Source organism: Myotis brandtii, unplaced genomic scaffold (genome assembly GCF_000412655.1).
Source record: "Myotis brandtii unplaced genomic scaffold, ASM41265v1 scaffold125, whole genome shotgun sequence".
Taxonomy (NCBI): Eukaryota; Metazoa; Chordata; class Mammalia; order Chiroptera; family Vespertilionidae; genus Myotis; species Myotis brandtii.
Window position 1 is genome coordinate 7,701,442 of NW_005354385.1, and position 27,617 is coordinate 7,729,058.

A 27,617-nucleotide genomic window follows, 5' to 3' on the forward strand; every position below is an offset into this window, starting at 1 on the left:
CAGCAGGGGCGAGGGGCTGTGGGAGGTTTGCAGGCTGGCCACATCCCTGATCGTTAGTTGTTCTGCCATTTTGGTCACTGGGCTTTTATTATATAGGATTCTGGAGATTCTGATTTGTCATACCTTTCACAATTGAAATGATCATAAGATTATGATCAAGTCAAATTTACAATAGAAAATGAGCTTAGGGTTTTTGAAGTCCAAATGAAAATGGGAGAGGAGGGCAGACTAGTGATGACTTTAGAAGTTATATGTTAATCATTTTGCTTTGATTTAGATAAAAATAGAGACATAAATCAAAAAGGCATTTGGTTTTCATATATCTCAAAGATCAGAACAAATGGGGGTAACAACCAGCATGACTTTGAGAGAAGTAAATCACTGTGAGTTAATCTAATTTTGTTCTCTGACACAATGACAGGACTTAAATATGAGGGGAAGCAAAAGAGTTCATATATCTTCACTATGCTGTACACCTGAAACTAATACAAAGTAATATTGACTATAAACTGTAACTTAAAAATAAAATTTAAAATAACAGCTCATATATCTTCACTTTAGTAAGGTTTAGTTTTTGCCTCACACACTGTTCTCATCAACCAGTAGAGAAAATGTAATTTTGTGTACAGGGAGGCATAGCTTGTTATTTGTCATTGAGTCAGTAACCTGCCAGGACAGACCACGTCAAACACCAGAAGGGTTTATTGGGTGCTTATACTGAATGATATTTGTATTTATATCCAGAATTTAAGAATACAAAACATGGAAGCTATAGAGTAGGGAAGTTGCTAACTCTGTAGGAATTTACAAGAATTCCAAGTGAATATAGGAAGCAAGAAAAGTGGCTGAAGTTGAAGATCGATGAGAACCATTGATTAAAATGGCACTTAAAAAGAAAAAGGTAATATCTAGTGTAATGGAATGTAAATCGTATATGTAGTGCAAAAATATGGTAATATCTAGGCATTCTGACACCTTGTTGCTGTAAATTAGAAATGAGAGCTATTATAGCTGTTTGGATGATTCAGGGGGATCTATAGTGTTTCCTGCCTTCACTTACATTACTCATCATGGAATAATCAATCCTTTGTATGTTCTCAGTTTTAAGACTAATGCATGTTCATCTGTTTGTAGGTATTTTTAATCTTTAGGTTTTGCAAAATACTTGGCTGTTGCTTTGTTAAAAAAAAAAAAAGGACTTGTGTTAATTCCTCCAAAAATAATTACTTTAGTAAAGCTGTTTTGTTTCCATATAAACAATTTTTTATTCCAATGTTAAATTGTTGGATAATCTCTTTGAAGATATTGAAAAAGATAATTAAACTCAACATGTGTAATACAAGAATGCATAACACTCAATTTAAGACATGACAATATGAAGAGCCAGGAACAAATTGGGGCATAGATAAGCAAATATTTTTTATGTCACAAATGCTATTGGCTACAGTGACTGTAAAATAGAACCTGATTGTGGGATTGTTAAAATATGAAGTTGTGTGCATCTGTACTAATAAAATATAGTTTATAATGTCTTAATAGCCTCATGCTATTTAATATAGTAATTCCCCTTCTGGGTATTTTATCTTAAGGCAGCAACTTTCAGCTGGTGTGCCACAGGAATTTTCAAAATGTGCAATATGTGACACTGACCTTTTTCCCCTTAGGTTGTCAAATGAAAAAATGACAACAGCCAACACAACAAAAGCCATCCGGTGTGAAGGAATTAAAATATAAAAGTATATAATATATAAAATACAGAAAAAAATATATTTCTGAATTTCTTGTTCATTATCCTAGTTGTCCAACAACATTGGGCAATGATTATGATTTATTCTAAATGTTTTTTTTTTCTATATTTAAAAACCCTTCACTGATTTATGTTTGACAATTTTCCTGTGATCCCAAGATATCTCAATGAAAGTAAAGCATTTATTTATTTCTACCTTTATTCTTTTTTTTTAATTTTTGTTTTATTGCTTAAAGTATTACAAAGAGCAGTATACGTGTCTCCTTTTGTTCCCCACGGACCTTCCCCCGCTGTAGTTTGACAGTCTGTTTGATGCTGCTCTGCCTCTGTATCTATTTTTGTTCATCAGTTTATAATGGTCTTTATTATCCATAAATGAGTGAGATCATGTGGTATTTTTCTTTCATTGACTGGCTTATTTCACTTAGCATAATGCTCTCCAGTTCTATCCATGCTGTTGCAAATGGTAAGAATTCCTTCTTTTTTACAGCAGCATAGTATTCCATTGTGTAGATGTACCACAGTTTTCTAATCCATTCATCTGCTGATGGGCACTTAGGCTGTTTCCAGATCTTTGCTATGGTAAATTGTGCTGCTATGAACATAGGGATGCATATATCCTTTCTGATTGGTGTTTCTGGTTTCTTGGGATATATTCCTAGAAGTGGGATCACTGGGTCAAATGGGAGTTCCATTTTTAACTTTTTGAGGAAACTCCATACTGTCTTCCATAGTGACTGCACCAGTCTGCATTCCCACCAAGCAGTGCACAGTGTTCCCTTTTCTCCGCATCCTCTCCAGCACTTGTCGTTTGTTGATTTGTTGATGATAGCCATTCTGACAGGTATGAGATGATACCTCATTGTTGTTTTGATTAATTTTAAATTTGGATATGGTTTCAAACATACAGAAAGTTTGCAATTACTGTAGTTGTGAGTACATGAAACAGTGAATAAGGTACAGATATCATGCTTCTTGAGTTGAAGTGCTCTTGTGTGTTTTTTTCTAAGAATAAGGATATTGTCCTGTATAACCAGAGTATAATTATGGAAAATAAGACATTATTAACAAAATATTGTTATGTAACTCAAAGTGCATCTAGGATCACACATGCATTTGTTTGTCCTGTCTTTTAAACTTCCTTTAACCTGGAGCAGTTCCTCAGTTTTTAATGACTTTGAATTTGAAGAGGTCATGCCACATATTTTCAGACTTTCCTCAGTAGGTTCAGGCCAGATAATATTCACATTCCTCAATTTGGGTTTGCTTGCTATTTCCTAATGATTAATTCAGGTTATGCATTTTTTGGCAGATACACCATGGAAGTGATGTTATGTCCTTCTCAGGAGTAGCATACTTGAAGCACATCATGTATATTTGTCCTGTTGTTGATGATGTTGGCTTTGGTCATTTAGTGAGGTGGTCTATGCCAAGTTTCTCCATTGAATGTTTCTACTTTTCTTTTTGTAATTAGTAAGTGATTTGTGGAAAGACACTTTAAGACTATGGAGATATCTTGTTGATCATGCTTTCACCCACAAGTGCTGATTCACAGGTGTTTTCTTGACCGAATCAAGTTAACTATAATGTTTGCCTAATGGTGATGTTCTAACTCTTATCAGCACATCTATATTATAAGTGGCATGCTATGCAAAAGAAGAATTTTCAATTCCTTATACACTTTATTTTTATTTATATTTTATTGCCTGTCATGGATTTTAATTCTTTATGGTTATTAATTATTTTGATTTCCCAATTGTCCAAGATTTCACTGCTGAGAGCTTTTGAACTTACAGCCTTTGTCCTTTGGACATATCCCATCATTTTTAAATGCCAGAGAAAATGTTGCCACCTTGGATTCCATATTTTTATGTCTCCTTCCTATGTCTGTTATGCCAGGATAGTTTTTCAGTATTTCAATAGTATCAGTGGACTTTCTGAGAGTAAGTTTTGTGTTGGTATTAGAACATTTGTTTTCCTCTTTTCTCCTCCTCATAGATTTTTCTGTACCCCTTAGATCTCTGCAATACACAGTGGAGCTGGAAAGATATCTCTGTTAGAAATTGCTGTTTAATTTTCTGTTTACAAGTAATTTAACATTTTTATTATTCTCAAACTTCAAGTTATGCTAAAGATCTAGGATTTGTGTGGGGGTTTTTGTTTGTTTATTTTGATTTGTTGACTGTATATATTTTGCTCAATTTGTGAAATGTTTAATACATTTCTGCTGTTAATACTACCCAGAACTCTAGCTCCATATTTTTAAAGCATTCTACAAAACATTGTTATTTCAAGTTATTTAAAACATGCCATGGTGTAATCAGAAAGTGTGGATTGAATAGCCTTACCTTTTGTGGTCAGTGTTAATCCAGTTTATTTAGTTAAATTGAAGGGTTTTTTTTCTCTATTACTTTTTATCAAATGGCATATTTGTCAATCCAGGAAGTCTCTGAAAGATGTATGCATGGTAAAATCATTACTGGAGATGACTTCTTTGATTTGTACCAATCAATTGTGTTTGTAAATTTCTCCATTAGCTTTAAAAATGACCAAATGTGTATTTAGACAAATGGACATTCAAACTCATGAAATTTAAAAAAATGTAATTAGATTAAAATAAGGTAACTAACTAATCAATAACACTTGAGTATAAAAACCAGTGAAATGTAGTTTTAAGCAGTTGCTTCAACTAATGAAATAAGCATTTTGAGCCTCATTGAGGATAGTCCTTCCTCCAGTTTCATAATAAAGAGGTCCGATTGTATTTGGTATGCAGGGATCAGGAACAAAACACTGATGTTTGAAAATGGAAGAGTAGAAGACAGCTTGCAAAAGTAGGAAATAGCTGAGGGCAGAAAGTATGTCTCATCCAAGAGAGACAACAATTTCTATGTTCTCTGGAGGCTCAGCCTAACAAAATCTTTGCTCTTTCAAAAAGCTAAAAACGAGGATTCTTATGAAAAATATTCCACTTTTGAATATTTAAAAAAATACTTTTGAATCCATGATGTGGAATAAACAAACCATGTCAATAAGCCAGATTTGGTTATTACACTCCACTTTGCAACTTATACTCTGGATGCAATGGAAGGACTAACAGGTGTTGTAGTGAGAAGTAATTGGGTCAGAAAAACTGATTCTGAGCCAGTGATGGTGAACCTTTTGAGCTCGGTGTGTCAGCATTTTTAAAAACCCCAACTTAACTCTGGTGCCGTGTCACATATAGAAATTTTTTGATATTTGCAACCATAGTAAAACAAAGACTTATATTTTTGATATTTATTTTATATAGTTAAATGCCATTTAACAAAGAAAAATCAACCAAAAAAAATGAGTTCGCGTGTCACCTCTGACACGCGTGTCATAGGTTCGCCATCACTGCCCTAGGATCACCTCTTACCAGTTGTGTCAAATTGGGGAAGTCACCTAATTAGTGTTAACTTTAGTTCTCTTGCCCACACGAATGAATATGCCAAAGTGTAAAGAAACATACAGATCTGCTAATAGTTGCTTTATAAGTTTATTGAAATTATATATGAATATGAATTTGCTTTTTTATTAAGCTTTAAGTTTTAAACTTAGAAAAATAAAAATTTAAAAAGACATAGTTTCTTATGAATTTCTTGATTTACTTCTTTTGAAAATATGTTTTTATTGATTTTATAGAGAGGAAGGGAGAGGGAAAGAGAAATAGAAACATCGATGAGAATCATCTATTGGCTGTCTCCTGCATGCCCCCTACTGGGATTGAGCCCACAACCCGGCCATGTGCCCTGACCAGGAATTGAACCAGGGACCTCTTGGTGTATGGACTGATGCTCAACTAACTAAGCCACACTAGCTGGGCTCTTGATTTATCTTTGATATTTAAATATAAATTTGCTAATTACATATATAGTTTTCTCTTGTTTGAGAGGCTCTGCGTGAACCAATAGTAAAATCATTCATTCCTATGCCAGGTAGAGGCCTTTGCCATCCTGTGTTTTTTAATACTCCAGGAAGATAAATTAGACATCCAGCTCATTGTCTATTCTGTTTGGTGAACTGATTACACCTGGTTTTGGTGAACACGAAAGCACACCATCTGTATTCATAAACTGGTGTTTCTACTTAGTACTGTAAAGAACCACATCTCTCTGGGCAGAAATTCTGTTGGTTGCTGAGAACTAATGTTCCTCTAAAGGTGCTTGCTGCTTAGGGGAATTTTATTTGTATTGTCCATCGTGTGTTTGATCTATCCGAAAAAACACATTGTACCTTAAAGGGTTATTTTAAATGTCATTAGGTTGTATATTATTTTGTTTCTTTTGAACAGTTCTTTTATAAAACAGTATACCCCCAAACATAAAATCCTGTTAATGGTGAAATATATTGAGCTTTGAAATTAATGTGCTCATCCCAACATCCCTCCTTTAAAAAACACACAAATTAATTAATAAAATCTTATTAAATAACTTTCTCCTCATAATTACGTTGACTTTCTGAAAAAAAGAAAATGGATGTTTGTGTATTTTTGTGAGGCATGCAAGTGGCATTCCTACTTTTTTCTCAGTGTGTGGTCCTCAATTAAAATTGACATGCAATTACAAAGTGAATTGGTGCAATTCTCTGGGTAAATCAAGCAAACTTCTCCATCCGAGATCTTAATACGTTAGACAAAGGTGCATTTTAAAAACTTGAATTATTTTAATAACCACATCAAATCTCCAATTACATTTAGCTATAGACATCTCATGATTGTGAATTGCTTTAAGTTGTTCTGCCATGTCCTGGGGGCATTGTGCTTCTTCTATATGATTCTGAATCCGTGTGCAGACTCTTGCCTCTTACCCAAGAGTGACCTCCTTGACTGATGTTTAGAACAGTTGGGAATATTTCTGTTCATCAGCCTATTATGTTTTGTAAGATATATAATCTATATTTCACAAAATTTTATTTCAGTATGTTAAGTATGTAGTGTCTCAGTGTGTGTTGGTCTGGATTTGTATTTCTGTGTCCTTGGCAAATTGCTTACTCTTTTTTCTTTTCTTTTCACAGATGCATTTTGTAGGAGTATTTTGAGGATGAATGTTTGCAAATCATTTTGAAATTGCCAAGCGCCACATACAGTAAGTAATATGTATTTCTATTTTTTCACTCAATTGCAGTCATGCTGAATGAATTTGGCAGACTGTCATAAAAGAACACATTTCTATTTACAGTTCTTGATATTTGTGAATATTGAGAAAAACTATATAAAAGATAAAAACTTGAGCTGTTGGCTAGTTGGAATTAAGTTGAATAACTTTAAGATTTCTAATAGCTGAATTTTACTATTGTTTTATGTACATAATGCACACAATAATGTTTTCCACATATTGTTTAAGATTGCTTTCCTCTAAATTGTACATTGAGAAGAGTGAAGAAAAAAATTAGTGTTATTTTAGCCAGCGTTAATAAGGAAGTTTTAAAAGGAGTATTAAGTAGTAAGATTTGCTGAGTATTAGGATTTGCTAGTATTCCAATTTGCTCAATATCAGGCAATTTACACCTTGCACCTTTAATCCTTACCCAAATATTTTAAGTTTATTATTTTTATTTCTATTTTTTAAATAAGAAAACTGATACTCAAGAAGTTTTAATGACTTGCTCAATATCTATTCAAAGTGATGAATCTGGCCATTGGACATAAGACTTTTCAAAAAATATGCCTTTGGTAGCAGAAAAAGTTAAATAACTTTTATTTAAGAGCCTGGATGTTTTTAAGAGTGCAAACATGTCCTGATTAGTTCTTTGGGTTTTTGTATTGCTTAAGCATTATCCTGAAAATGTTGCAGGTTTTTTTGTTTTTTTTTCCTGTTTGTCTATCATGTCATTGCTTTCATTTCAAATTATGCTTTCTAATCCTAACTTGAACCACTTTGAACTAGAAGGAAATAAGTGAAATGCAACTTCCTTAAAGAAAGAGTATATAGATTGCCTAAATTATTCTTTTACTAGAGGCCCAGTGCACGAAATACATGCACTCAGGGTGGGGGGGGGTCCCTCAGCCAGGATTGCGAGGGGGCACAGGCCAGGCTGAGGGACCTCATTGATGCACGATTGGGGCCAGGGAGGGATGCGGGAAGTTGGCCAGCCGGGGAGAGGCCACGGGAGGGCTCCAGGGTGTGTCCGGCTCATCTTGCTCAGTCCCAATCGGCTGGACCCCAGCAGCAAGCCAACCTACCAGTCGGAGCATCTGCCCCCGGTGGTCAGTGCATGTCATAGCGAGTGGTTAAGCGGACTTAGCATATCATTAGCATATTACGCTTTGATTGGTTGAACGGACAATCGGTTGACCGGATACTTAGCATATTTGGCTTTTATTATATAGGATAAAAACTGTTTAGAATTAGAGTTTTGAAGTTCTTCAAGAGTCTTCTTTCATTCAGTAAATACAAGTACACAATTAAATGCTACCATTTTATTATTTTAGAACTGAAAGGGACCATATAATCATAGATTCCTGGCCTCCATTTGCTCAAATTCCTTGTTTGATGAAGTGGGATGATCTGTAGGAGAATTTTAAAATATAATTCTCAATAAAGGTAGAATCAATGATGGCAGCATTGATGCTTAATCATTGTCTCCAAATGCAACTACTTTAAAAAAAGGCAGCATAGTATAGTGCAGTGGTTCTCAACCTTGGCTGCACATTAGAATCACCTGGGAATCTTTTTAAAATCCTGATTTCTGGGCCTCATCCTCCGGAAATTCTGTTTCTTTGTTACTAATGTTGTGGCCCCACCCCATAACAAAGAAACAGAATTTCCGGAGGATGAGGCCCAGAAATCAGGATTTTAAAAAGATTCCCAGGTGATTCTAATGTGCAGCCAAGGTTGAGAACCACTGGTATAGTGGATTAAGATTTCTGGGATCAGACCACCTGGCTTTAAATCCTGAATTTATTACTTACCAGCTGTGTGACTTTGAATACATTACTTAATTTTGTTTTAATGGATATAAGATTGGGAACTACCTCATTTGTGGCAAGTGAGATAATGCATGTAAAATATAGCACAGTTCCAGGTATATAGTTAAATGCTCAATAAATGTTAGTGGCTATTAAGTTGGAATTGATATTTTTAGTTATATTAATTCAAGTATGTTTGTTAATACACATCATAGCCTCAGAATTATGTCATATAAAGTACACAGCAAAGGTATTCAGTGACCACTGCTGATTGACATGCTCAAATAGAAAGTAAACTTCAGTCTTCTTTATAAACAGAGCAAGGTGCTTTTTAGTGGACATCTTTACTTCTTTCAACCATTAGTAATGAAATATACCATTTTGTCAAACATCAGGTATATATAGGGTGGGGCAACAGTAAGTTTACAGATGTTTGTATGGAAAATAATGCAATGATTAATAAATAATAAGACAAGAATAAACTGTGTTTTGAGTACTCACTTTGCCCCACCTTGTAAACAGTGTATAAAATTAGCATACATATTTATCTTATTGAGTGTTGACTATATTTCTAGGTTGAAAGTGTTTATATGCTTTTTGGAAAAAACAGGGACAGTTGTTAAGTGCTTAGGGAATCCAAAATGTTTTTTGTTTTGTGTTTTTAAGAAGAAGAAGACAGGGGAAACATAAATATGAAGTAAAGAAAATAATGAAATGATTGTCAAATAATTTGGGGGAATAATCTCACCCAATGTTTTATGAAACAATTTATGGAAATTGAGGAATGTGGAGAAGAAAATAATTTTATTAAGCATTTTTAAATAATTTTATATTTATTAATCATTTAATTCTGGTGGAAATGTAGCATATACGTTACATTCAAAATCTCATTTCATCTAAGCAATAATACCATGAAGTAGCTATATTATTATCTTCATTTTTCATAGGAGAAAAATGTAAGACAGAAAGTTTAAATCTATCATTCATGGAAATGAAGCTTGAGATCAATCTAATTCTAAAGCTTCTTTTCTTTTTTATTAAATTAAAAAATTTTTTTTATTGACTTTCTAGAAAGAGAGGAAAGGAGAGGGAGAGATAAACATCCATGTGGGAGCGAAACACTGATCGGCCGCCTCCTGCAAGTGCCTCCTGGGATAGAGCCTGTGACATTTTGGTGCATGGGACAATGGTCAACCAACTGAGCCACACCAACCAGGACTAACCCTTCTTTTCTTATCCTCTTAACCTGGCTGTTAAATATTAAAATTTTGTGGCTGATCTGACTTTCTTTTATTTGCATAAAACACTGCTCCTAAACCTCAGGTCAGACATATGAATTATTTAATAAATAAATAGAGTATGATTTGTTTTCAACCGAAACATACGATGATTGCCTTATATTATGTGTTGATAGGACCACCCAGCAATCCTGAACTAATTACCTTAAAAAATGCTGTTTGAGTAAAGAAAATTTAAAAAATAAAAAAGCTCCTTCCCCATGGTTTGGGACCATATCTTATGTTTTTATTACTCTTACTTTTCAGAATTTGAAGTGACTGACCATGCCCTTTTCTTGCAGTCCTTCAGCCACTTCAGGAACACAGAGAAGTTTGAAATGTAGAGTTCACCTTGACGGATTCCTTCTCGTCCCTATTTGCCATCCTCAGGTGTATCAGCTTTCAGGGACATCCTGACAACACTTTGGCCACACTGCTACTTTTCTTTTCAAGTCTTTGGTGATCTTCATTTTCTTCCAGTTCAGTCATCCACTGATCCCAGTCCCTTTACACACCACTGCTTAGAACAAACCATCAGCAACATTTTACTTGAGGGATATTTTCACACTGTAAAATATTATTGCTCTAAAAGTGAAGGGGTCAAGTCTTTTGCATTCTCACACTACTCTTTATTTTAAAAAACTAAAAGACTTACAGAATGCTTTTGCTTTCCATTTCAAGATTTGGTCTCTGAAAGACAAAGCTAGTGGTTACATTTAGTAATTCTATTTCATTTAATTCAATAAATATTTACCGCATGCTCCTATAATAAGAGAGGCACCTTGCTAGTAAGTACTAGAGCAAGTGGAAGGGAAAGAGAAAAATGACTTTCAAGAAAATTCTATCTTCAATTTGAGGAAATAAAATATGCCCAGGCATAAATAAAGTGAATGATTTGTTATTAGATTATGGTATTAGGAGAGTAGTCTAAAGTAGTCAAATTAATAAAGCTGTTACAAATAATTTGAAAAGGTATAATATAGGTGAAAAATAAAGCATTAGAGGAGATTTAAGAAAGGATATGTAATTCTCAACCCCATTGGTTCAAGATTTCATCATGGAGGTTGCATTTGCACTAGATATTGATGCAGGTGGAACAGAGAAGTCAAGGAAATGGCATCCCCAAGTTCAGAGGTAAAGAGCCAGACTTTACGTTAAGGGGTCCCTATCCATGGTTAGAATTATTTAGCTTGGCAACAAAATGAGTTTCTTATGTTGGGCTAAAACCAGGTAAGACTGGAAAATAAGACTGGAGCTAGGTTATATAAAATACTGATAATCAGAATATGAAATTTGAATTTAAATTTAATTGGTAGGCAATTAAAAAAAACACAAAGTATTTTGCAAAGGCCAATTGTGTGAACAAAAAGTTTCTTCTTTGACTACTAGACAGGGGTTGTCTTCACGATGGATTCCAGCTGGAAGACTTGTAGACAAGAAAAACAATTTTAGGAAAAAAGAGTAACATAGGAATGAATGGATGAGGTAAGACATGAGGTCATAGCAGTGGGAATGGAGAGGAAGCAATAGATGCAGGTGAGATTTTGAAAAAAATAGGGTCTAGGAATAATAATAATAACACTTGAGTGGCATTTACTATGTACTAGGTTCTACTTTAAATTATTTATATTTATTATTTAATGTAACTTCCAAACAATTCTGAGAGGTAGATGCTAACATTATCTACATTTGCACAAGAGGAAACTGAGGCAGCCATTCACTTCACAGTCAATATGATAGGTCTAAAACACAAATCTAATTCTATCACAGCATTATATTTCCCCCCACTAAATAAGAAATGGTAGGGCTGATACTTAAGTCCAGTCAGCCAAGCTCCATATTGCTGCAGTTAACCACTATATACCATTTTTCTAAAAAAAAACCACAACGAATTTCCAGCTTGATTGAACCAGAAAATGACCTTACCAAGAGATCATTGGTAAGATCAGGTCCCCCCCACCCAGAGTTCATCCCATCTTTAAGTTACGTCTTTGGGTGGGGAGAAAAATTTGACCTTTAGGAAGAAATATCCCGTATGATTAGTGATGAATGGCTTGTATACCTTCACTTCAATGCTTGGCAACAGGAGCAGAGTAATTTATGATATTGCTCAATTGTAAATTAGACTAGTAAATATGTCACCTTAATATGATTTGTCTTCTTTCCCTAGGAGAGCTTAACATGAAAGAAGTTTAGAGTGCTAAATTAAAGATTTAATATCTTGGGTCCATGAAAGACCAATTATTTTAGACTTAGTTTACCTATCACGCTAAACAATAACGTTGACAAGGGGAGAAAATCAGCACCCAGCATAAAGAGTATTTGTCTTGTTCTGCATTGGAGAAAGCAGCATAATGTGCAGCTCAACAGCATGGGCTTCAGAACTATGCTAAGGCGTGGTCCAGATCCCAAATGAGGCCTTTTAGCTGCGTGACTTTGTGTCAATTATGTAAGCTCTCTGTGCCTCAGTCTCTTACCTTTGAAATGTGTTGAAATATTATAATAGTAGTACTATGTTTCCTGAACATTGTAAAGGTTAAATGAGATAAAGCACTTAAAGTGGCTTCTGAAACACAGTAAATTCTCAATTGATGTTAGTTATGTTCATTGTACTTTATCTCATCTGTCATAATGTTTAATTACAGAATTTTTGCCATTTTAAGCCTTTTTGTTGTGAATTTTTATGTATTCAAGGGACAAAACAATGATTTTTACAGGCAAAGAAATTAAGGAATAGAACACATGCTGCATTCCAGAAAACCTGCTCTTTCTGCCTCCCAAATATCTGCAGTTCCCTGACAGATAACACTTTTGTGACTTTTCTAGTAAGCACTTCCTTGCTTTTTATTAGTTGTAGCATTTTATCATGCATCCCTAAATACAAAATTTGTTTTAGCTTTATTTTTGAACTTATGTACATAATAATCATATAATGTGCTTTCCTTTGGGTCTGGTTTTCTCCCCTGAACATATATTTCTAAGTTTCATTAATGTGTTTGTTCAGTTGATTAGTTTTAATTTCTATGTAGTATTCCATTATATAAAACTAGAGTCTCAGCGCACAACATCCCTAGCCCTGGCCTGCAATCAGGGCCATCTTTCCTGGATGCCAGCAGCCAGCCCCTCTCCCTGCCACCATCCACCCCTGGTTCCCTGTTCACCGGCTGGGGGAAGGGACCGAGAGGTTGGCATGCTGGGGACAGCTCCTGTGTTGAGCATCTGTCCCCAGGTGGTTAGTGCGTGTCATAGCGACCGGTCATTACGCCAGTTGGTTGACTTGCATATTATCCTTTTATTATATAGGATACTACAGAGTTTTATTCATTACTAGAAACCCATTGCATGAAGATTCGTGCTATAGGCCTTCCTTCCCCTGGCTGCTGGCACCGGTTTTCCTCTGGCACCGGGGACCCAGGCCTTTGGTCCGGCCACAGCGGAGAAGCCAAGCCTTGAGGCTAGGCTTCTCTCCTCCGGCTGCAGTGAGGCTTTGCTTCTCCGCTGCGGCTGCAGCGAGGCTTGGCTTCTCCCCTCCAGCCACAGCGAGGCTTGGGTTCTCTTCTTGGGGGTGTAGCAGAGTAACACTAATTTGCATGCTTCTCTTTTATTAGTGTAGATATTGTTGAAGGACACTTAGGCTGTTTCTGATTTTGGGCACTTATAACTAATGCTGCTACAAACATTCTTTTAAATGTTTCTTGCTGCTCATGTACATACATTTCTATTAGATATATATTTAACAATGAAATTGCTCAGTTGTATTCTATGTAACTCTTCAATTTTAGTAGATAATGCCAGTTTTCCAAAGTAGTTATATCAACTCCAATTAGTAGTGTATGAGAGTTCCCATTGTTTCATCTTTATCAGTACTTGGAATAATCAGTCCTTTTAATTTTAGTCATTCTCATGAAAGTATAGTTTACATTTTGCTCATGAATTAATGTGATTTAATTGCCATATCAATATTATTGTCTGTAAGTTTCCTGTTTGTCTTGCCTATTTCTCTATTGTGTTGATTTTTAAATTGTTAATATGCAGATATTATTTATATTTGGATTAAGAACCCCTTTCAATTAAATCTTGCAAATACCTTTTACCCCCTGTGACTTGCTTCTTCGGTTTCTTAATGGAGTTTCTGATGAGGAAGAGTTTCTAATTTTAATTTTAATTATTTTTCTGCCACTTTACGTTTAGGTAATTCCACTTACAATTGATTTATGTGAATAGTTTGAGGTAGAATTCAAGTTCTATTTTCCTTGCTAATGGATATCCAGTTGTTACAGATTCGTACTGAAAACTTTCTGCACCTACTGTTCTTAAATGCCATCTTTATATTAAATCAAATGTCAATATTTGTCTGCATTTTGGGGGCCAATTATTCTTTTTAATTCATCTATTAGTCTATTCTTACTACTTGTAACACATTTTAATTATGGTTACTTTTTTATTATTCATGATATCTATTAAAACAAGTTCTGCCACCTTGTTTTTATTTAAGGCATTTTGACTTTGCCTTATTTCATATGAATTTTAGAATTACTTTGTCAGGTTTGACAAAAAAGTTGTGATTTCAGTTGAGATTGAATTCAATTTATTGTTAAGTAAAGTATTGCATAATTACAATATTGACTCTTTATTTATAGGTCAACATCATGTATATTTCATATATTTAGTTGTTTTTAATTTCTCTCAATCATATTTTATGTTTTTCTGCATAGAGGTCTTGTACATTGTGATTGATTTGTTCCTACAAGTTTTATGCAGTTTAAAGGTAATTTTTTATATTGACCTTGCATAAAGCAGATTGTAAAATCATTAATTCCAATATTGTCTTAGTAGATTCTTTTGGATGTTTTACATAACAAATGATGTTGTCTATGATCAAAGATAATTTTATTTAGTACTTCTCAAACTTTATACTTTTATTTCTTTTTCTTGTCTTATTCCATTGGCTAGAATTCCAGCACAATGTTGAATGAAGTGGGGAAAGTGAAAATTCTTATTTTTAAATCGAAGAGAATACTTTTACCATTTTCCGATTAAGAATGATTGCACTGTAATTGTTTTTGGCAATAACATATAATAGATTTAGAAATTTATTTTTATTCCTGACTTTGCTGGGATTTATCAGGAGCTTCTTCTGTGTCTGCTGAGATTATACAATAATTTTTCTTTTTTACTTTGTCAATCTGATTATTTAAATAGATTTTTTTTTCAGATTTTAAATTCCAGTGGCAGAGATGTTACTTCCTTGTGTTTAGTGTGGGACCTGGAATGTCAGGGGATTTTCTGTGTTTATTCTCTACCCTCCCCGTTCAGCATTTCCCACAAGCTTGAACAACAGAGGAAGCTTCTGGTCACACTGTTGCATTTCCCCCAGTGGCAGAGGGCTGTTGCTTATTATTTGGTGCAGTGTTCCTGTTGGGCTAGGAGGACTCTAGGTTCCTTGGCTCCAGTCTTCATCTTACACTGTGCTGTGCGCCTGGGCTTTAGGTGTGTGGCTCTTTAACCATTCCTACCCATTCCATGGCCCCCAGCCAAAATGCCTCCTTGACTCCATAGGGTTCTTTGGTGGGAGTGTCCTGTTCTTCCCCTAGTGATAGCAGATGTCTGCTTTGTATTAGTGTCAAATTCTGGGCCCAAGAGAGTTACCTGCCCCTCCAGCAGGGCCAGAAAACGTTTGCTTCTACCTCTTTCACAGAAATTATGGATCTTTTCCAGGGCACTGGGTGAGTTTTTTTTTGGTCCCAAAAGACAAAATTTTCCTTTGTGTTAGAGAGAGTCTGGGGAATCAGAAAGAATGTTATGCCTTTGCACACTGAAGTGCTCTCTTTGGTGTTCTGTCCTGACTTCAGTCTTTCTTCTGAGTGGCCAGTAGATGGAAAAAAAGAGCTTATGAATGAGTGGATCCCAGGGTGTCTATAGTATTGTTAGCCCATTCTGGCCTTGAAGTTTTGTTTCTTTCTTTTTTTTAAAATTTTACCTGTTTTCTTCTTACCCACTTTTATAATGTTTACCTATTTTTCTCATGTTCTGGCAAAAGTGAAATAAGTGATTTATGTCCTGTCTCTCCTCAGGGTGGCTGTTACCCTTTGAAGTTTAGTTAATTAATCTCTTGGCCTTGCAACCCCAGCTCTCTGATGGGCTCAACAAAAGTTATTTTGCAGATTATCTGTCCTTTTTCTCATGGTTAGGATAAGAGCAATATTCTATTATGGTTTTCTACTGTCTAAATGGAAGAAAAACTACAATTTTTTTCATATATATTTTAACTACAGTTGGTTTTCGAAAGCAAGATGAATTCTTTTTTCTTCTTAAATGACCTAGTATGCGTTTACCAGAGCTTTTTTTAATAACCTCTTTACACAAATATGAGTTGTTGCTATTATAGTTTTGTGAGGAATTGCAACTCAATGGAATTATAGTACCTTGGTTATTAGAGAATCTAGTCACCTCATGTAGTTTTTCCACTGTCTTAGCCATAAGATTTCATCCTCAAGGTTTTCCCACTGGCTTAAGTGACTACTGGAGCCTAGCCATCATATTTGGTTCTATGCAACAAAAATGAAGAAAAAAATACAATGACAAAGGGGCATGCTACCAGCTAATTTATTACCCTCAAAGAGATTCCCTGGAAACCTCACCCAATATTTTCTACCTAACTATTACTTTTTGTTGCAAAGAAAGCTGTTACATGTAGTATTCTGGCAGTATACACAACTGCTTTGAATATGTTCCTTGTGAGGATGAGGATGAAGTAATTTCATCCCTGAGGCAAGATGTTGCGAGTTAAAATAGGTTCTATTAAACAGAGCTGGGTTCTGATCTCAGCTCTGCAAATTACTAGTGTTGTGACCTTGAGCAAGGTCTTATGCTAACTGTGTCTACTTTCTCAGCTGTGAAAGGGCATAGTAATAGCTATCTTGAAGCATTTCGGTGAGGGTTGAATATTATAATATATGCAAAAGGTCTATCCCAGAGGAAAGGTTCAGTAGGTTTTTCTTTTATTTTACCCCCCTTATGTTAACAAAAATTCAGTTATTTGAGGGGACAGAGTCTATTCATGCCTAATACTGATTGATAGTCTAAAAAGGCAATTTACCTTGTTTTTCTTGGGTAAAGCTTTATCTTTTAGATGGAATTGAATCTCAATTTCTGCTCTTTATATTATTTTAATATTTTCAACTCTACTGAAATATTGCTCAATAACCAGGCTTATATAGTAGCACTTATATAATGTCAAAGCAAGGAGTAGATAGAATGAGTTCCATTTGAATTCTGCCATTAGAAGGTATGAAACTTGTGAAAGTCATTATAACCCTCTGGACCTGTTTTGTCAGCTGACAAATCAATTAGGTGGACAAGTTAACCTTTGCCACCTATTTGATAGCTTTAAAGCAACACAATGCTGTGCATTTTTATTTGCCTTAGACAGATTCTCTTGTGCATATCGTCTCCTCTGATCCTAAACACCAGCAAACAAGGTGACACTTATTTATGAAAATCAGAGTTGAATTTTTATAGGAACTGGCTTTTTTGAGAAGTTTTCCTAGTTCTGAAACAAAACAGTAGATATTAATTGAACAACATGGTATTGTATGTTAGAAAACGAGCTTCAAACTGGTTGTGAAGATTGCTGGCTTAGACGTAGTGTGTCACTTTGGACAAGTCATTTAAATTCTCTGATCTTGAGAATTTATAAAATGGGAAGTGTATATCAAAGCCATGTTGAGGATCAAATGAAATAAGAACAATATAAAAGTATTTAAAAAAACCAGACAAGTTCAATTCTAAGCTCTCAGAGGTTCCGTAAGTAAAGTACAAGTAAATGCCCTTGGTCTCTGGTATGGAGATTGTATGATGACGTTTTACAAATAGAATGAAATGAAATCAAGCTTTTAAGGATCCCTGTTTTAAAGTTTAGGTTAGATTTTGTCAACCTATTCACCTGCCACAGGAAATTATGGCAAGGAGGGGGTTATTTAGTGCACTCCACAGAGGCCAGGTCAGCAGGCATGTCTCCGACTTCGTGTGTGAAGCGTCTCCTTGAGGTAAATTTCCAGATATGATCTTCCAGGTATTACGCTTGTGATCCAGCGAGGCTGCAACAGCAAATCATTTGCAGGGTGTGACTGTTAGTGCTGCCTGCTCTCTTTAGTCTGCCCGTTTGAGTTGACAGTTAAGGCTCCTTCTCTGTAAATAGCACGTTGATAGTAAAAGCATCGTTGACATATGGCAAGATAGTTCCTGTTGTTAAACTAATTAGATGCAACAGCGGTGCTCAGTCTGAAAGAAGATACTCTGCTCTGTGATAAAAGCCTAGAGATTAATTTTGTCCCCAATTTGACATCTAGCTTACATTCTTTTTTTAAAAAAATTTGTTTTATTGCTTAAAGTATTACAAAGAGTAGTACATATGTCTCCTTTTTTTCCCCCTTGACCTTCCCCCACCTTCCCCCAGCTTCCCCTACCCCCCAGCGTCTTGTGTCCATTGGTTATGCTTAGATGCATGCATACAAGTCCTTCGGTTGATCTCTTACCCTCCCCCCCTAACCTTCCCCGGCCTTCCCACTGTAGTTTGACATCTACCCTCTGTTTCTTTATGTGTATACTAGAGGCCCGGTGCATGAAAATGCGTGCACTTGCTGGGGGTGTTCCCTCAGCCCGGCCTGCCCCCTCTCACAGTCTGGGAGCCCTCAGGGGATATCCTACTGATGGCTATCCTACTGATGGATATCCCTGGGGAGAGCGGGCCTAAGTCGCAGTCTGGCCTCCCTCTACGGGAGGCAACTGGGCTGATCAGGGGAAGGCGCCGCCCCCATCACCCCACTGCTGCTGCTGCCTCTGGCCTACCTCTGCTAGAGGCAACTGGGCTGATCAAGAGAAGGCGCTGCCCCCATCACCCTGCTGCTGCTGCCACTGCCAGCTGCCACGGCTGCCTGCCCTCCTCGGCCCTCGCAGCTGCTGTGGCTTTGTCCAGAAGGACATTTGGTCTATTGGTCTAATTGGAATATTATCCTTTTATTAGTATAGACACATTTACTCATCTTGTTACCACCTTTGAAACTCTTGAAGTATGCCATATATATGTTAAAGGTGTACTATTAGTAAGTATACAGATTGATGGATACTTACATAGTTATATACTTGTGTTACTATTACCCAAATCAACATTGTGAAAGGTGTACTAATATTAAGTATACAGATTGATGGATACTTACGTAGTTATATACTTGTGTTACTATTACCCAAATCAACATATAGAACACTTCCAAACCCTGAGAAATTCCACCTGCATCTCTTCCCCATCAATACCTTTTGGTTTTCAATATGTTTTTACTTTGGCTTTATATTAATGAGCCTCTAAAAAGGTATGAGGTATTTTGAATGGCAATTCCAATCTTTTAAAAATTTCTGAAGGTATTCATAATTAGACAAAAAAGCATCTAAACAATAGTGCAATGACCTATAACAATAATATTGCAAGTAATAAACTTCCTCACACACTCACTGACATGAAACAATTGCAATGTGGAAATCTCATGACATTCTGCCCAAATCTCCCACCTGTGAACCAAAAAATAGGGCCTCCACACATGCTGGTGAGCGCTCTCTAGGTCATGTTGCCAGGCAACCTCAGTCAGTGTCAGACACCCAGTTGTGCAGCAGAGAGTCAAGCTAGAAGGTATCTTAGAAACAGCAGGGTCCAACAGAAAGAAGGAGTGAGGAGGGAGAGAGAGAGAAAAAAAGTGTCACTTGAGCATTTATCCATGTTAGTCATGACCCCAAACAGTTTTTTGTTTTCGTTTTTACTAGTAACATGCAGCTAGCTTAGAGCCAAGTTCTTTGGGTTTCTACTTCCTTCACTGTATTTTCCTTCTTTGTTGTGTCTACAGGTATAAGTGCAAAGGTTTGGCAAGATGCATCATTATTAATATTTTTAGGAGAGGAGGATGTTACAAATCATTTTTAGCACATTCAAACCATTTAACTATGAGTTCGTTGAGATTTTAATTATATAATATTATGTTTGATTCAGTCACGCTTAAAATACTCTGAGTTTTAAATGGACATACTTTGTTGTAAAGTGCAGAATAAAATGCCTATCTGGAGTTAACCTTCTTCTTGGTAAAAAGAAATAGGGAGGGACACATGCCTAGGTCCTTCTGGGCGGGCATCAGAGGCATGGATAGACACCAAGCAAACAGGGTGAGAATTTGGGATGGCAGCCTCCCTGGAGTCATCTACTGTAAGGGTACAACTTGTATGTATTTTTCTAGAGAGGGATCTTCTATTCTCCCCAATGTTGTATGACAACTTTTCTACTGTCTTATGCTCTAACCTTTCTTCCTTTTTATTTTCCTTTCTTCCTTCTTAACAGATAACACACAGAGAAATTAGCATCTGCAAGATAGGAACAGAGGAGGTTACTACTAATTTACCACTACTCATTTTTCCTTACCACTCATTTTTCCTTTCTGAGAGTCCTAACTCACATGAATATTTTCTTTCTCTTCTATATCTTCAGCCTTCTCCCTCTTGATTTCTTCCCATTGGCATTAAACATGCCCAAGTGTCTTTCTCCTAAAAATACTAAACAAAAGAAAACAAAAAAATAGATCTGTGCATAAATCCTCCCTTTATTCTAAGTCTATTTTCAGCTACACAGTAGCACTGATCTCTCCTCCCAGAAGTTTCTTAGAATTGTCTATATTCTGTGTCTCCAATCTGCATCCTCCATTCGTACCTCAACACACTGAGGCTTGCTTTTTCTGCTTGTCTGAAAATGTTCTTTATGAGGTCACTAAAGTTAGTCCTGAGATTATAATTGAATTAACTTCTTGGATTTCTTAGCACAATTTTATACCATGGATCACACCCTTTATTTTAAAAAGATTATTTCTACTGGGATCTATAACACTGCACTCTCCTGTTTTTCTCCCCCACCTCAATATGCCTTATCCAACTCACTTGTGGGCTTACCTGCCTTTCAGATTGGTTCTTTATGAGATTCTTTGTGGTACCCTCTTTTTTCCTCCACACAGTCTCACTAAAGGCATTTCACCAGTCCTGTTGCTTTAATTAACATTCGTTTGCTGACTCCCTCTTCTTTACATATCCTGAAATTCCATTCCTACACTCACCTGCCTTCTGGGAAGCTCCACCTGTATATCCCACAGAAGCCAATAAAATGACCCTATATGTAGGTATAGTTCTTATTACCATTTTATAAACATGGAAACAACTGGAGTTAGCTGAGCATTTAACCTTTCTATTATTTCTAAATGAAAAGGTGGTGGAAGTGGAACTTGAATCAAACTCTAAAACTCTTAACCATGCTATATATATTGCTGAACTTTTATGAAAATACACACAATGCTTTCTATTTTTCTGCTCTTTAGTACAATTGTTCATTGTTCTGATGTTTTTTTGCTATTATTTAAAGTTTTCAGTGTGTCAGTACTGGCAAATGACTACAAGAACAAACGTTCTTAAATATTATCAATTATCATTTTGGTTTGGGTTGAAATGAAGGAAGAACTTAAAATATGCACTCAAGCTTTGGATAATAAAAAAGGAACTTTTGTAAAATGGTAAATGGAAATGGACAAATATTGGAATGGCCAAACAATATGTTGTTTTCTCTATAGAATGAGATGAGAATACAGGAAAGTTGGGAAAAGAATGGAAAAAATAATTGACAAATGGAAAAACAACTAACAAATATATTGTGCAGAGCCAATTGCAAATTAAAGGAAAAATTCAAGATAGGTGATTTTTGTAATTGGAAAAAGAGAAGAATACGGAGAGAAAATGAGATGAATAAAAAGGAATATAAGAAATATCATGAAGGGAAACATGATTTAAATGTGATCAAAGAAAAATATAATTTAATAAAAATAGAGGAGTGGAAATAATCAGGAATTAAAAATGGCATAAAGAAAAAAATCCCATGCATCATTAATTCAGATTTCTGTCTTTGTACATATCTTTGCCAAAAATGTGAAGCAAAAATAAAAATAAAATGTTGATTGCTGTTCTGCTGGGGTGGAGCTGGATGGATGTGAGAAATATGAGGATTTTTATACTGATTATAGTTTTTTGCAGGAGAGTAATCATACAAGCATTTTCTTTCTCAGTTTGAACACTGTTTCATTCCACAGAAAATAATAGATAAGAGATTTTGGAGTGGAGCACACCTACGGATTGGTTCTGATGTCAATCAGTGGTTAGAATGTATTTACTATGCTTATCAAAAATCAAAAGAAAATATTATAACCATTCAGCCACGTAAATAGTGGAGCTTTTCCTTGGATTAAACAGATGTTATTGATGGTGAAGCTTTATACTTTTGCTATTTTCACTATGAAACTATAAAACCTCTGAAAAAATGTATGAGCTGTTTGTTTTCAGATTTTGAACCTTGACTAAAAAATAAACTCTAATAAGAAAAAAGTATCTAGTAATAACTCATGGTTTCTCACTGCTATGATGTAAACTATAAAGATCTCATCTCTAGAAAGGACATTTAATAATTGAGGTAAATTTGAGTAGGGTAATAATAGCTTCTTAGTAGCTTCTTTCCATGCCTCCCCGCCCAAGTCCTTCATCCCCCTACCACATTCCCCATAGCTAATTTCTGTTGAATAAACTGAAAGACTTTCTAGAAATTGATTAAATTGGCAATGACTGGCACAAAGTGATAAATGCACATCTTTTGGTGACTCAGAGACATAATATTTTTATTTCATTAAAATGATAATTAAGGTCTTTCAAAATAGTATTTATAGATTAGACATTTAAAAACAGACAATAGGAGCCCTGGCCTATGTTGCTTAGTGTTTAGAGCATTTGCTCCCATACCTAAGGGTTGCAGGTTCAATTCCCAGTCAAGGGTCAAGTGCATGTATCTAGGTTGCAGGTTTGATCATTGACCCCAGTCATGCATGCAGGAGGCAACCAATCGATGTGTCTCTCTCACATTGATGTTTTTCTCTCTCTCTTTCTCTCTCAATCCCTGAGTCTCCCTCCCTCCCTCCCTCCCTCCCTCCCTCCCTTCCTCTCTAAAAATCAATGGAAAAAATATCCTTTGGTGAGGATTAACAACAACAAAAAACACCCTCCCTCTCTAAAAATCAATGGAAAAAATATCCTTTGGTGAGGATTAACAACAACAAAAACAAAAGATAATAGGGTAGATTATATTAGCTGTATACTACATCATTTGTGTATATGTATGTTTTTGAATAAAACCAAATACTAAGGTGCTTGCTTTTAACAGGGAGTTTTTTTGCTCATGTTAACTCAATGATTGAATCTAAACATTTTTGTTATTATCTCAGCAATGATTGTTGGGATCTTTCAGTCCACAGGCTGACGCTCCATCCACTGAGCCAAACCGGCTTCGGCTTTTTTGCTCATGTTAACTCAATGATTGAATCTAAACATTTTTGTTATTATCTCAGCAATGATTGTTTTCAAATTATAGTATACTATTGATAGGAGACCATATTTTTCCATGGCAACAAGCACTGTAGTTTTCAGGTATTTTAATTAGCATGACCTTTTAATCTAAATTATATAGGAAAGAAGAATATTTGGGGGTTCAAATAGGTATGTCTTCAATATGATAAAATGTCCTTAGATAACTGGGATTTAAAATTTGTGTTGTTTCTTTTCTATAAAGTTAGTTGGGTTTGATGAAATATAGGGTGCAAAGTGAGAATCATTAGAAAGGAGTAGTCTTCTCCAACTTCAGTGATCTTTTAAATACTGGTCCTGATGATTTAAGAGGGTATTTATTCAGAAGAAAGGCCACAAATGCTACCAGAAAAAGATAGTTCCTGAATCTTGGGTGAGACTCCAAGTTTGGAAAGTTAGCCACTTTTTTGAAAGTTTTAGTAGAATTTTACACATGGGGTAAATGTTTTTATTTCCAAAGCCACATAGATTTTATAATATTGGAGACTTTTAAAAAAGAGAAATTTGGAAACAGAACACTTAAATTAGGCTTTATTTTAATAAGTTTCTACGCTTGTTTTCTTTCTTATTTACTCTGTTTTGTGAATAACTTTTTACAGACCTTTGATCTGTTACTCTGTATTTGTTATATTTCATTATAACTGTGTGTGTGCCCATATATTCACATATGCATATGAACAAATATCACATAACTCAGAATTTTATTGTTTATCATTATTTTTGGTGGTTTTCTTATCTACTCTAAAATAAATCATATTTTATCATCATTCAGATAATGTATAATATTTCTGAATAATTTAGAAATTAACCAAAATAGTAAGAGGAATGCAAAATTAAATTCACACATTTCCACTAATATTTTCAGTACTTTTTTTATGGGTAATATAAAAAAATATAGTTGTTACCATAGTGAAAGTTAATATCTTGATTTGTTCAATTTCATATTATTATATAAGCTTTTCTTATGCTATTAAAAAATTTCATGTTTCTAACAGCTGCATAATATACTATAAGCTATGTATCTATTTTGAACTATTTTTAATTAATGATGTTAATGTAACATTGCCATGCACAGACTTTTCTCTAAATGGGGTTTCAAAAGAGAATTTTGCAGTAGGCAAAATTAGTATTTGAAAGTACATGCTTATTTTTAAGAAAGTAGTTCCAAAAGCATATTTATTTAACTTAATTTATTTATTTTGCCATTTTTTTCTCTTTATTTTTCCCCCATCACCATTTATTCCCCATACCTTCCTCCACCCACCTCCCTTGCCCCTGCAATCACCATACTGTTGTCCGTGTTCATGAGTTCTTTCTCTCTTTTTTCCTTTTTTGCTCATTCCCTCCATAGCTCCTCAACACCCCCCACCAGAGATGTCTGCCTGCTCTCTAACTATGAGACTGACTTTTTTGATTATTAGACCCATTTGGTTCATTATATTTCACATATGAGTAAAGTCATATTATGGTACTTGTCTATCTCTGACTGGGTTATTTCACTTAGCATAATGTTTTCTAGGTCTATCCATGCTGTCACAAAGGGTAAACATTTCCTTTTTATGGCAGAGTACTATTCCATCCTGTAAATCAGTGATTCCCAAAGTGGGCGCTACTGCCCCCTGGTGGGCGCTGCAGCGATCCAGGGGGGCGGTGATGGCCACAGGTGCATTTGTTTTAACTTTTTTGGTATTACCTTTCTATTCTGAGTTCAATAAATAGTTTCATAATTTCAAACTTCAATGTTTCTAATTTACACCTTTCTTTACTATATTTTACGAAAAAGGTAGAAACATTAATACATATATCTTTCTGTTTAATTGCTATTAAAATTTTAAAAAAATTAATTTCCAGGGGGCGCTGAGTAATATTTTTTCTGGAAAGGGGGCGGTAGGCAAAATAAGTTTGGGAACCACTGGTGTAAATGTACCACAGCTGTTTTATCCACTTATCTACTAATGGACACTTGGGCCACTTCCAAATATTAGCTATTGTAAATAACACTGCAGTGAACATAGGGGTGCATAGATTCTTTCAAATTAGTGTTTTGGGTTTCTTTGAATAAATTCCCAGAGGTGGAATTGCTGGATCATAAGGCAGATCTATTTTTTAAATTTTGAGGTAACTTCATACTGCTTTCCACAGTGGCAATTGGGCCAGCAGGGGAGGGCAGTTGGGGGCAATCAGGTTGGCAGGGGAGGGCAGTTTGGGGCGACCAGGCCTGCAGGGTAGGGCAGTTGGGGGCGACTAGGCCTGCAGGGGAGGGCAGTTGGGGGTGACCAGGCTGGCAAGGGAGGGCAGTTGGGGCGACCAGGCTGGTAGGGGAGTGGTTTGGGGCAATCAGGCAGGCAGGCAGGCGAGCGGTTGGGAGCCAGCAGTCCTGGATTGTGAGAGGGATCCCAGATTGGAGAGGGTGCAGGGTGGGCTGTGGGACACACACACATACACACACACACACACACACACACACACACACACACACCCTGTGCACGAATTTCATGCACCAGGCCTCTAGTAATTTTACATAACTGTTAATTAATTGGGGACTAATTATTCAACATTCTGATTTTTAATTCTTTATTTATATCTTCCCTCTAATTGCCTATCTTTTAAGGCACTTAATTTATAATTAATAACTTCACCAGGAAGGTTGTGGTGGGAAAAAAACAACAACTGAAGCTGCAAATCAAACTACTAAGTAAATATATAGTAGCTTTAATAAGATGTTTTTAAATTAAGAAAATTTTTTTGAAGTAGAGGAATTTGAATATTTCACTTGCTAATGTTTTTAAAATTAGTTTTAAGAAATGTGTGTTTCTCACATGTATCAAATATGGCAAAACATCGCTACATTAAAATAAGCATGCAAACAATATTAGATTTATATCTGTGCAATTTTGTGATAAAATTTCAGAAAGGAGCTCTAATTCATTTTACGTCTTGAATTTTCTGTGGCTACGTCCCTTCTGCACCTTCTCCTTTATACTGCTGGGATCCTTTTGTACCTTAGAGTTCTGGGCTTTTGTTCAACTCCCCTTCACATTCTTTTCATCTCCCACTAATTACCAGCTGGAGCAGAGTAACTCTGATATAATTTCACAAGATAACTTAATATTATTCTTCATTATTTTCTGAACATAACCACTCCTGTTTTGGAAAGAAAATCTAGAAAAGAAATAGCCATATAATTCTACACATTTCAAAAAAGTAACACTTGTAATTCATTCTTTACATCTTTTGTCATAAAGAATTCAGAAGCCTTAAGGCCAGCTAAGAAGCTGAGGTTAAGATTTTCTTAATGGTTAGATGTCTCAGTGGAAACATTTGTTTTCTTTTTAACCATGTGATTTATGGCAGAAGATGGCCAGCTTGCTGGTAGATGTCTATTGGGAACTGTTTTAAATCTCTAGGTTTTATATCCAGTTGAACATTTCGGATTTCTATTTTCCCCTCTTGGTAACAAATAATAGACAAGTTTAAGCCACTGGTATGTTATATTATTAGAGGAATACTAGGCAACCATTAAATACCTAAAACAAATAAATAATGAACAATTTTTAGATTGCATGTAGGAAAATTTTATTTTTGAGGGTCATATATTGCTTTTTACAAGCTTTCTTTATGAAGACTTAATTTTGTTATGTTTTAATGATAATTTTTTGCTTGTAAAGTCTCATTAACATGCATTTCAGGTTTTGACATTCATAGCATGTTCATAGAATAGGTGTTCCTATATCCAAGTGTGACTAAAAAGACCTATCTGTAACAAATTGTGTTGATAAATGGCATCTGCCTTATAAACATTCTCTGTGAAGTTTCTTTCTTCTTTCAATCTTTCTATGACTGATAATTTTGTTTGTTGCTGTATTTTCTCAACATTAATAATGACATATAACTATGTGTTAATAAAAGTTCTACATCTAAAATCACTCCTAACTGCACTTACCTCCTTTCTTATCCCTTCTCCAATGCTCTTGTTTATCCCCCAACTGGATCCTAATGCAGAAGGCAGGTACTCTGAATGTTTATGTGTTTTATCTTTAGTATCTAGCACAGTGTTGGCATCTACACTGAGTGGCCAAATTATTATGACCACCTGATGTTTGTAGGCAAATTAGCTATAATTTCACGCTGAAGTTGCTAGAGGGCCAGACCATTATAAATAGGGAAGCAGGTTGTTTACCAC

The 27,617-nt window shown here is 35.4% G+C and overlaps 1 protein-coding gene across 1 annotated transcript in view; it reads left to right on the top strand.

Moving 5' to 3' along the window:
- Window positions 1-27,617, top strand: part of GALNT13 (polypeptide N-acetylgalactosaminyltransferase 13) — a 506,269-nt gene that overhangs the window by 53,229 nt on the left and 425,423 nt on the right. The window contains exon 2 of the mRNA XM_014534061.1: window positions 6,785-6,855. The gene's annotated coding sequence lies outside the window, so the exon portion shown is untranslated. The remainder of the gene's footprint in view (window positions 1-6,784; window positions 6,856-27,617) is intronic.